We start from the raw sequence: 11,224 nt of genomic DNA on the forward strand, positions 1-11,224 counted from the left end.
TTTTTTTTTTTTTCAACTTAGCAGTTTGTTCTTTTGAGAGAACTGTTCTAAGGGTTAAAAAGTCAAATTCAGGGCAACACAGGCAGTTTGGCTAGATTCACCCTGTTCAGTGAATTCCCTTGCTTCATGCTTTCGAATAACATTTAATGTTCTCACATTCTCTAATTTATTACTGGCAGTAAAACTGGCAATCTATTTGAGATCATTTATGAATAAAATGAGACCAATCTTTCAGAAGACACGATTTTGACACAAAACCACAGAATGTGAGAGTCCACTAAGCAGAAGCCTACACCAAACTGATATGAAGCACAAAAAGCAGGTTGAATGGCCTCAACACCATGGGAACCCAGACAGATTACAGCCAAGCTATAAGCAAAAGAATCTGCACACACAGCAAAACTTAAGTGTATGTGCAAGTACTGTGTTTAAGTAAAAACAGAGTCCTCATTTAACCAGAGATGAATGCATGTACTTAGAAAAATACAGATCTTCTTTGACTTACTATGGGGTTACCTCCTGATAAGCCCACTATAAACTGAAAATGCATTTAATACACTTAAATTACTAATCATCATAGCTTAGCCTAGCCTACCTTAAATGTGCTCAGAACACATTAGCCTACAGTTGGGCAAAATCATCTAATACAATGTCTATTTTATAACAAAGTACTGAATATCTCATGTGATTTACTGAATACTGTACTGAAAATGAAAAACAGAATTGTTGTAAGCATATCAGTTGTTCACCCTTGTGACTTTGTGGCTGACTGGGAGCCGCGGCTCAATGCCATTGTCTGCATCACGAGAATAGGATACCACATAGCGCTAGCCTGAGAGAATATCAAAATTCAAAATACAGTTTCTACTGAATACATACACTTACACCCCATTATAAAGCTGAAAGAGTTTAAGTCAAGTCATCATAAAGTTGGGAACCATCTGTGATACACTAGTGAGTAAAGAAAATGGCTTTGGGCGCCTGGGTGGTTCGGTGGGTTAAGCCGCTGCCTTCGGCTCGGGTCATGATCTCGAGTCGGGCTCTCTGCTCAGCAGAGAGTCGGCTTCCTCCTCTCTCTCTCTCTCTCCGCCTGCCTCTCTGCCTACTTGTGATCTCTCTGTCAAATAAATAAATAAAATCTTAAAAAAAAATAACGTTTAAGAAAATGGCTTTAATAAAGGGTATTTGCCTTTAAAGCACACATTTTGCATGACCCACTGAGACGAATTTTTACACAATTACAACAACTTAGAGAGAGCAGATAAGATACTAATTTTTACACCTTGAATCTGTAACATAAAGAATTCTGATTTCAAATAATGAATTAAAAACATGAGCTTGTCCTGAAATGCATTAAAAAATAAAATGGATATATGATAAAGCAAGTAGTAAATGTTATTGTGAAAATCTCAGAGATAAGTGTAAGTAAGTGTAAGTAAGTACTGTAAAGTTCTTCAACTTTGCTGTAGATGAAAAATTTATTTGGGGGGAAGAAAACTGCCTTTACCTTTATTTTCTGACCTAGATCGCCTACAGAAACCCTGTTTTTCTGCTCCATTGTAACACTACACCTGAAAATATGGTATACAGTCACATGATAGGAACAAATTTATTAATTTAATATTTCCTCATACAGCTAAATCCTATTAAAAATGCAGGGGGAGGGAGAACCACTGCTAAGGCAAGGGCTAATCTGGAGTAATAACCAAAGAGAGAATCCCTTAATACTAGCTTTTTAAAGACCTACATTTATTTGTAAATGGATTCAAAATCTGAGTGAACTATATCACTATGCTAGTTGTTTCAAATAAAAGGTTAAAATATAAATAGCTGGGGCAACTGGGTGGTTCAGAGGGTTAAATCTCTGCCTTCAGATCAGGTCATGATTTCAGGGTCCTGGGATGGAGCCCCACATTGGGCTTTCTGCTCAGCAGGGAGCCTGCTTCCCCCTTTCCCTCTGCCTGCCCACTTGTGACCTCTCTCTGTCAAATAAATAAATAAAATCTTAAAAAATATATAGTTAGAGCTCCAATTTTAGATATCCCGTTGAAGCAAGCACAAAATATAAAGTTAATAGAACATTAATTTTTACCCAGATTAAAAAGTTACAACTGTCTTAGATAGAATGTGCTGTGTATGGGGAAAAACTGATATGAACTTTAACCTTTTTTAATTTTTAATTTTCAGCTTCATGTTTTAATACGTAACACAAGTAGAGGCAAAAGTATTTCCTTCTAAATAAGTAACAAATCAGTATGTGTAATGTGTATAATACCTAAGAGGTCTTTTTTTTTTTTTTTTTTTAAGTTTTTGTTTAATCATTTGAGAGAGAGAGAAAGAGAGAGAGCACAAGCAGGGGGAGAGGCAGAGGGAGAAGCAGATTCCTGGCTGAGCTGCAAGCCTGACATTCAGCTTGAGCCCAGGACCTGGAGACGATGACCTGAGCCAAAGGCAGACGTCCAACCATCTGAGCCACCCAGACACTCCTTTACAGGGGTCTTCAAACAGTTTAAAAAGGGGCATGGGGTAGCAGGGGGTAGCTGTCATTAAGGGCCTGCCTTCAGCTCAGGGGGGAATCTGCTTCTCTTTCTACCCTTCCCCCTGTACATGCTAACTCATTCTCTCAAATAAATAAAATCTTTGTTAAAAAATAGTTTATAAAATAGATCACAGGGGTGCCTGGGTGGCTCAGTGGGTTAAAGCCTCTGCCTTCGGCTCAGGTCATGATCCCAGGGTCCTGGGATCGAGCCCTGCATTGGGCTCTCTGCTCAGCAGGTAGCCTGCTTCCCCCTCTTTCTCTGCCTGCTTCTCTGCCTACTTGTGATCTCTGTCAAATAAATAAATAAAATCTTTTAAATAAATAAATAAATAAATGAAATAGATCACAAAGCAAAGTTTTAATACATCCTACCTTAGCTTTCTAAAAGCTCTGAAGGACCCACTAACTCAAGATAAATGTGGCTAGAGAAGAAAGCCAGTGATACTATCAAATTTCAGCTGACAATCATATATCCAAATAATTGTCCAGAAGTTGTAATACTGAAACCTTTGCATTGTCTGCCACATCAAAATGAGCTTTTAAATACTTCCACCACCACCAGGTAGGCCAAATAATCTAAGATTCATCTCCCCATTCTTTAAAAATCCATTCCTTTCCAATGAGAAATCAGATACAGATTCATGAAATAAAGGGCAAGAGATTCAAAAGCAATCCCTAAATCTGAAGAAACACTTTTAATAGTATCTTAATTGGCGAAGGGGCAAGCATAAATACCACAGCAGTTAATTTTGTTGGCCATTCCTATTCAATATAAATATTGAAAAAAATACGTCTTTACATTTTTATCACATGTATTTTATTATCTCTGTATTTTATTTTATTATCTCTGTATTTTATTTATATTATCTCTGTATTTTATTATCACATGTATTTTAAATCTGATTTCATCCAAGAGAATAATTCTTACTTCTCACAGCTGTCGTAACACACAAAAGTTTTTTTCCAAGAAATATGCATGACTATGACTTTTCTTTACAGAACTTAAAAATGCTGAAATAGTCACCTAAAAAACCCAAACAAATGTGTTCATTTAAGCAATCCTGTGAAACCGATGCTAATAATCATTTACATAGTTTTAGTTTGTACACATTCCTGAAAATTTTTAGACCTAATTTCTATTTCATCTTTGAAGCTAACCTGGCTCATGAAAGAACAAAATGTACTTGTTCAATAAGCTCTTCTTTAGCTCACGAACAGGTAATTAATAATCTTCCTCTATTACACGAAAGAGACCCTAATGGGTAAGAGATTTTCGATTGCCATGTTTTAACTTGTTGCTGTTTTTTCTATCACTGTAGTGAAGATATAATGGAGAACTAAATTTCCTAAGCATATTGCAAATTCTACTTAGAGGAAGTTTTACAGTAAGCATCCTAGTAGGCAAACACACTATTAAAAGATAAGGACCGGGCGCCTGGGTGGCTCAGTGGTTAAGCCGCTGCCTTCGGCTCAGGTCATGATCTCAGGGTCCTGGGATGGAGTCCCGCATCGGGCTCTCTGCTCAGCAGGGAGCCTGCTTCCTCCTCTCTCTCTCTCTCTGCCTGCCTCTCTGCCTACTTGTGATTTCTCTCTGTCAAATAAATAAATAAAATCTTTAAAAAAAAAAAAAAGATAAGGACCTTAGGCTACTACAATTTCCCTTTCACCCAACACAAAACAGCAACATGTAGGTCTCTTGACTCTTTCTGAAATATCCCTGTTATTCCAAACTCCGCCATAGTTCTTCAGATTTTAAAGAAAACCCCAATCTACCAGTTAACTAAAAAAAAAAAAAAGAAAAAGAGGAAAATTCCACTTTTAAAATTAAACCCAGCATATCTATGGTTGGGGGGAGGGAATGGCTTTAATCTGCTCTAAGATTTGCTAAACATCCAAAATACATTCTGTATCTTAACTAGAAATTTGAGGGGGAGAGAAACCTCAAAGCACTAGATGACTAAGAATACATGCCTGAAATTCATCTATAAGAATTTAAATTTTACTATAATTAGCATAGAATTTATGAAATATTAGGAAAATCTCCTATATTCATAACTTTATCAATCCCTCCATTATGTTCTGGCAACTACACTTGACAAAATTAAAACAAATTAAGTATTTTATATTGCTTCCGGGTTTTGTTTTTGTTCACCAAAGATCAAATTTTTACTCATCAGCTTCATAAAGGTATTCCTGATGGCCACGCGCTAAATATGTGAGCTCTGCTTAGGCAGCGTATGTCTACTTTTTTTTTTTTTTTAAAGATTTTTATTTATTTATTTGACAGAGAGAAATCGCAAGTAGATGGAGAGGCAGGCAGAGAGAGAGGGAAGCAGGCTCCCTGCTGAGCAGAGAGCCCGATGCGGGACTCGATCCCAGGACCCTTGAGATCATGACCCGAGCTGAAGGCTCAACCCACTGAGCCACCCAGGCGCCCAGCGTAGTCTACTTTTAAAGGCAATTTAGAATGCTGCAATAATAAAATCCCATTGAATGTAGATTTTGTTGCTGTTGTTTTAAAGTTTTATTTATTATTTATTTGAGAGAGAGAAGTGTGTGTGTGCATGGGCAGGGGGGAAGGAGAGGCGAAGGGAGAAGGCAGGGAACCTGATGCAGGACTCAATCTCAGGATCCTGAGATCATGACCTGAGCCAAAGGTAGCTACTTAACTCACTGAGCCACCCAGGTGCCCAACTTTGTTGTTTTAGAGATCACTTCCTCATAAGCAGTCCATAAAAGTGCAAGTAAAACTCAAATATGCAAGCTGTTGAATAAAGTTAAGAGCCTGTGAAAAGAACTACTAGCAAATTATGTTTAGCTTTATTGATAAAATAAAGATTTTACTGAACACTTAGTCTAAGTTAGTAAAGAGGATCACAACCACGTTGGTTTAAGTTACTACAAAAATATTCCCAAATCAGTGATTCTCAAAGGAGTTCCTGCAATTAGAAATCACTCCATACTGCAAGAGATGTTACTGATTGGCATGTGCTGACCAAGTAAAAACTGCAAAAGCATAAAGATGTGTTGAAAACTAGTGACTATAATTTTAAAGATGCTATGATTCGAAACACTAGAGTAGGGGTTCCACGGTGGCTCAGTCGGTTACAGGTCTGCCTTCAGCTCCAATCGTGGTCCCTGCGTCCTGGCATCCAGCCCCACATCAGGCTCACTGCCCAGAAAGGAGTTTCCTTCTTCCTCTCCCTCTGCCCCTCCCCTCCCCCTCCTGCTCTCTAACAAAGAAAATCTAAAGGAAAAAAAAGAGAGCAACACTACAGTAGTACCCCCTATCCTCAGGAAATCTGTTCCAAGACCCCCAGTGGATTCCTGAAACCACAAAGTACCAAATCCCATACAGACTCTTACCCTGTATGTACGTACCTGTAATAAAGTTTAATTTATAAATTTGGTATAGTGACATATTAACAGTAAGATGAAACAATTTTAACAATATACTATAACGTTATATGAATGTAGTCTCTCTCAAAATATCTTACTGCACTACACTTAGCCTTCTGATTTGAGATAAAATGCCTATGTGATGAGATTATATGAGTAAATAGCACAGGCACTATGATATAGCATTGGGCGACTACTGACCTTCTAACACTATATTAGAAGGATCATCTGGTTCTGGACTGCTACTAACCTCATGTAACTGAAACTATGAAAAGTGAATAAAGGATGACTACTGTACTATGATTTAGTGAATGGGGCTAGATTCCCCTCAATGTACAAGACAGTCCCACAGGTTGAAATGCCCTCAACTGACTTTCAAATATCCAGTTAGGCATTAACATAGGTAAAAACCTATTTATAACCAATCCCAATTTTAATTCTGTATTAAATATAAATCACAAAGTACATTTCGTAAAGTTTAATAGGCATATAATTTTCTAGGAATGAACCGATCATGTAAATGGAGAGATTATACTTTGAGTTCTCTTGGCTTTTGTTTGACAGTTGTATTTTGTCTTCATTTGTGAAGAAAATATTTTTGCTGTTTTTTGCTTTTGGTACTTTAAAATTGTCACTCAACTGTCTTCTTGTTTGAATGGTTTCTCTGCTTCAACTCTTTGCTCCTCTGTATAGGTTTCTCTTTTCTTTGGTTACCTTCCTCTCTGTCCCTGGTTTACCTCAGTTTAAGTACAATGTGCGCTTTGAGTTTGTGGGTGGTAGTGGGGGACAGTATTTATCTTGCTTGGTGTTCTCTAAGCTTCTGGATCCATGGTTTGATGTCTGACATTACTTTTGGAAAATTTTCTATTATTTCCTCAAACATTTTAGTAGTTCTTCTACTCTGTTCTCTCTTCTGGGATTCTAATCATTTATATATTAAAATGTTTAACACTATCCCTAAGCTCTAGGGTATTTCGTTTTGTTTTAACTTTGTGTGTCAGTTGGGTAATTTCTTCTACCATTAATAAATTTACTGATTCTTTCCTTGGCTATGTCAGTTCTGGTAAGTCCAAAAGCATTTTTCATTTACTGTGTAACAATACCTCTAGCCTTTCTTTTGATTCTTACACTTTCTATCAGCTAAAATTACCCATCTGATCTTGCATATTATCCACTCCTCAATCTTTAACATATTATAGTCATTTTAAATTCCCTCGCAGATAACAGCATCTGTGTTAATCTAAGTGTTCTTCTGATGATTGCTTTCTCTAGAAAAATTTTTTTTTGCTTTTTATGTATGCCTTATAATTTTCAGTTGAAAGCTGGACATGTACAGAACAGTAGAGACTGAGTAAGTAAGTAATTCTGTGACTGGAAACGGGCACGTCTTTATTTTGATAGGTCTTTAGTGCAAAATTTGTGTTAATCTGTTTAGGAGTTGAGCTGGATTTATGATTTGCTGTTGCTATGGTTATTCTCAGTGTACCACAGGCTTCAGAAAATCTACAGAATAGCTGGTGCCTATGGCGGGGGGATGGTTTACTAAAGCAATGTCTATCTGATTCTTTGTGCTATGCCTCTTCGCATGATATTGTTCCTAGTAATATTATGCATTCACTTGTTATTCAAAACTTCGTATAGTGGCAGGGGGCTGGAAAGAGTCTCTGCAGTTCTGATTAAGGTTCAGTCTTAGGGATACTCTATATCCCTGGATCTCAGGGGTGTGATCTTCTTGTTCCTCCAGGCTGCAGTTTTAAACTCAGTGCTCCTCCCAGAGAAGATTCTCTCCCCTTTTCTTTCATTACCAGCTCAATGAATGCTCACCAACAGGCCAGCAGAGATGCCCTGCCCTTCACAGATAAATGTTATTGTTCTATAAAAGATACAAAGAAAGAATCAGAGTTTTGTGCCCCCTTTGAAAGCTCTGCTGCTTTTCCATTCCTCTAGATCATTACCACAACAGACACTCCCCAGGGTTCTTTCCAATCTTTTCTAAGAACGCCTAGTGAGTTTGTGGAGAAAAAGCTTGGAAGAAGGTGCACTCAGAATTAGCATTCATCAGCTAGTCAGCTATTCTAGCCGAACTCTTCCTACCAATGTCCTGTTCTGTCCCATGAACGTGACGCTCAATTCATGTATACCCTCTCCTTAAAAGACTGGCCAATGGTTGGCTCTGTGACCTCTGTTCTTTAACAGTTCTCAAAAAAAGAATTTAAAGTGAGTCCCATTGTTTTTTGGTACAACAGTGAGAGCAAGCCTTCTTCTTGACCCAGGACCAAAGTCAGAAGGTGGTGATATTATTTAAAATCTCCAGGTAATAGAGCAGGTATTACAAATTGTTTGGAATAAAAAGGGAGTCTTATTGGGTTTAATGAAGTTGGGAAACACAGACTCAAAGGATTTCTTTCAAAACAACTACACTTTAACCACTGCTAAATATAACAGTCAACATTTAGGCCTAAAACTATTAGCAACCAAATCTTTGCTATAGTTTATGTGCACAGCCTTACCTCTATCTTACTAAAAATTAGTATCTCAGAGAAGCAAGGGAAGGGTAAGAGCAATTAAAATCACCTGTGTAAACAGACCTGGTTAAGGAATAGATCCAAATTAGTTAAAACAGATCCTCTTTTTATTTCAATTGTAATTTGCTATCTACTAAGAACCAGATTCCACTATCAACCTTTCTACAAACTTAATAAAGCCAGCATTGTTATAGTTCACCTCAGCAACTACGTTCTATATATTTGTGGATAAAGTTAAATTCTTACCAATAATTCCCGCTTTCCATGATTCCATTACTTTTGAACTGATAATGTTCATATAGTTTAGTCTATTTACTACTGTCACTTTAGAAAAAGAGAACACCCATTGCCTCCCAGTGGAATACAAACAGTGGTATTTTCCATGATATGGACTATAGACTTAAGGTTCCTGACATTCCTATCTCTTAATAACCCTCTGACTATTCTTTTCCTCCCTTAATATGTTCTACTTCCTGTTTTCAAACTGGGAATACAGTGTAACATTTTCTAAACACGACTTGTGATATTAATAACAATAGCCAAGTTTGAGATATAACTACTTAAACAGTTTCATATTACATTTAAAATGTTAACAAGGTTTTGGGTTATATGCTAAATTCAGTCAAAAAAAATTAGCACTTTCCAGAAACCAAAGAAATGTGAATCAAGTTTTTTTTTTTTTTTTTTTTGGATACCGAATTTCTGGCGAGTTTTTGAAATCTCCCTTTTTAAGTTTTTTAGGGCAAATCCTATTTCATATTCACATAGACTCAGAATATTGATAATCACTACAAAACCTGACCACTGTAATTTCCTCGAACTCTGCAGAGGGTACTTTCAAACCTAGAAATCGATCAGATCCAGAAAGTAAAAAAGAAAATATAGCAAGAAAGGCAATCACAGGGGCAAATCCTGAAGAAATATTCTGAAATTTTTTTCGAAAGACATCATACTCCACGAGGCTCAAAATAACCCTACAGTGTAAAGCCCTTCATAGAAGAGGTAAAAGCATAAGGCACAGGCCCTCCTGTTTACAAGAAATCACAGAGGGTAAAAGGGAAAAGAAGGGAAGAGAGAAATCATCATTTTGGGAGATTACAGCTTCATTAGGGAGAGATTTTTTAACCCGCCCCACATAACTGATAAAGGAAACAATCCGAAGACATCAACTGATAAAGAAAACAATCTCAGGACACCCTACAATAAGAGTTCAAGGGAAGGCACTCTTCTTAAGTCTAGTAAGTCAAATCTGCGTTTAACCGCCACTTCACTGAGCGTCTGATACCTCACCCATTCCAAAGACCACATGCAGAGGCAAAACCACAGCAGTGAAGGAAAGGCCACTGAAAAGAAGCTCCCCTGCAGGAAAGGAAAAACTTGATTTTGAAAAAGGGAGAGGCTGAAAAAACGACGCGGGTGCTCCCCATCTCCAAACGAAACGAAACAAAGCTAAGCAAAGAGAGTCAAAGTCTACACCGGACGTGGGGGGGAAGAAGGGTCGCGGACCCCAGGAAACAAGAGTTGCCGGCAACCAGTAGAAAGTGTGTTCAGGCCAGGAAGCTAGAAGGGAACCCTGAGGGCGGAGCCCAGAGAGGAATAAGGGGTGTGTGGGGCTAAGGATGTACAGTGGGGATCTAGGGACCATGGTGGGTATAAAACGAAAAAACAATCCAAAAAAAAAGGGGTGGGGCTGAACAAGGCAGTGCCCAGGGAAAATGTCACTTGGTGCCAGGGGGGATCCGACGTGAGGAATAGACCAGCAGGCTTGGGGGAGGGTAATCTGCTCTCCTTAGCAGCTGGGGGCTTCGGCGGCCAAAATACCACCCCTCTTTTTTCCTTGTCCTTAGCCTCCCAAGTCCCCGTGACGTGGGGAAGGGGTAAAGCAGAGCCCCAGAGGCCGGTGCTCGGAGTGGTTTACCTTCGCGGGAGGCTGGAGGCTCCAGCCCGAGCTCCTCCCGCCGCCGGCTCTGCGTCCGGAGTGAGATGAGGCGCCCTCCGGCCTCTTCCCCCTCACCACTTCCCCTTTCCACTGTCGGGGCCCTGTAGCTCCGCTGCCGCGGGTTCCTGGTGCCGCGGCGGCCCGGGCTCCCCGCCCCCTCCGCCTCCTCCCTCTGCCTCTCAGAGGCTCACTCTGGAGGCCGCCATCTTCACTCAGGCTTTCAGCAACCGCGCTCCAATACGCCTGCGTCGCCACCGCCCAGGCTGTCACGAGACCAGGTCAGCTGATTTCAACTCTTCCGCCTTCTGTCCCGCCCTTCTACCCCCGCCCTTCCCCGCACAGATTTCTCGGTGTTCCCGGTCCCATTTGCCCGCTTTCCGAGAAATTCCGCGTTCTGTCGGCCCGCCCGCCCCCAGAATTTACACATGCGCAGAGTGACGGGGCCGGCTGTGGGTTCCGGAGTCCACGCAGTGCTGAGGAAGGCCCGCCCCGCAGCGCGCGCGCTCACGGGTGGAGTCACGCCCCTCCGGCGTGTTCTCCTAAAGTCACGCCCCTCGGCGTGTGGCTCCGAGTCCTGCGGGAGGCTGTGCTGTTTGCGGGTTCTTTGCACTGCTAATCCCCTGGAGTTCTGTTTTATCTTTTTTAAATTTTTATTTTCTTTAAATACAGATATTTTTATTTATTTATTTGACAGAGAGAAATCACAAGTAGACGGAGAGGCAGGCAGAGAGAGAGAGGGGGAAGCAGGCTCCCTGCTGATCAGAGAGCCCGATGCGGGACTCGATGCCAGGACCCTGAGATCATGACCCCAGCCGAAGGCAG

At 40.0% G+C, this 11,224-nt stretch overlaps 1 protein-coding gene across 2 annotated transcripts in view; it reads right to left on the reverse strand.

The window, feature by feature from the left end:
- Positions 1-10,798, reverse strand: part of DNAJC13 (DnaJ heat shock protein family (Hsp40) member C13) — a 124,810-nt gene extending 114,012 nt beyond the window's left edge. For both annotated transcript variants that reach the window (XM_004762502.3, XM_004762501.3), the window contains exon 1: positions 10,382-10,798. The gene's annotated coding sequence lies outside the window, so the exon portion shown is untranslated. The remainder of the gene's footprint in view (positions 1-10,381) is intronic.
- Between the last annotated feature and the right edge of the window lie 426 nt (positions 10,799-11,224).

This window comes from Mustela putorius, unplaced genomic scaffold (genome assembly GCF_011764305.1).
Source record: "Mustela putorius furo isolate JIRA1106 unplaced genomic scaffold, ASM1176430v1.1 tig00003834_pilon_pilon_pilon, whole genome shotgun sequence".
In the NCBI taxonomy this organism is placed as follows: Eukaryota; Metazoa; Chordata; class Mammalia; order Carnivora; family Mustelidae; genus Mustela; species Mustela putorius.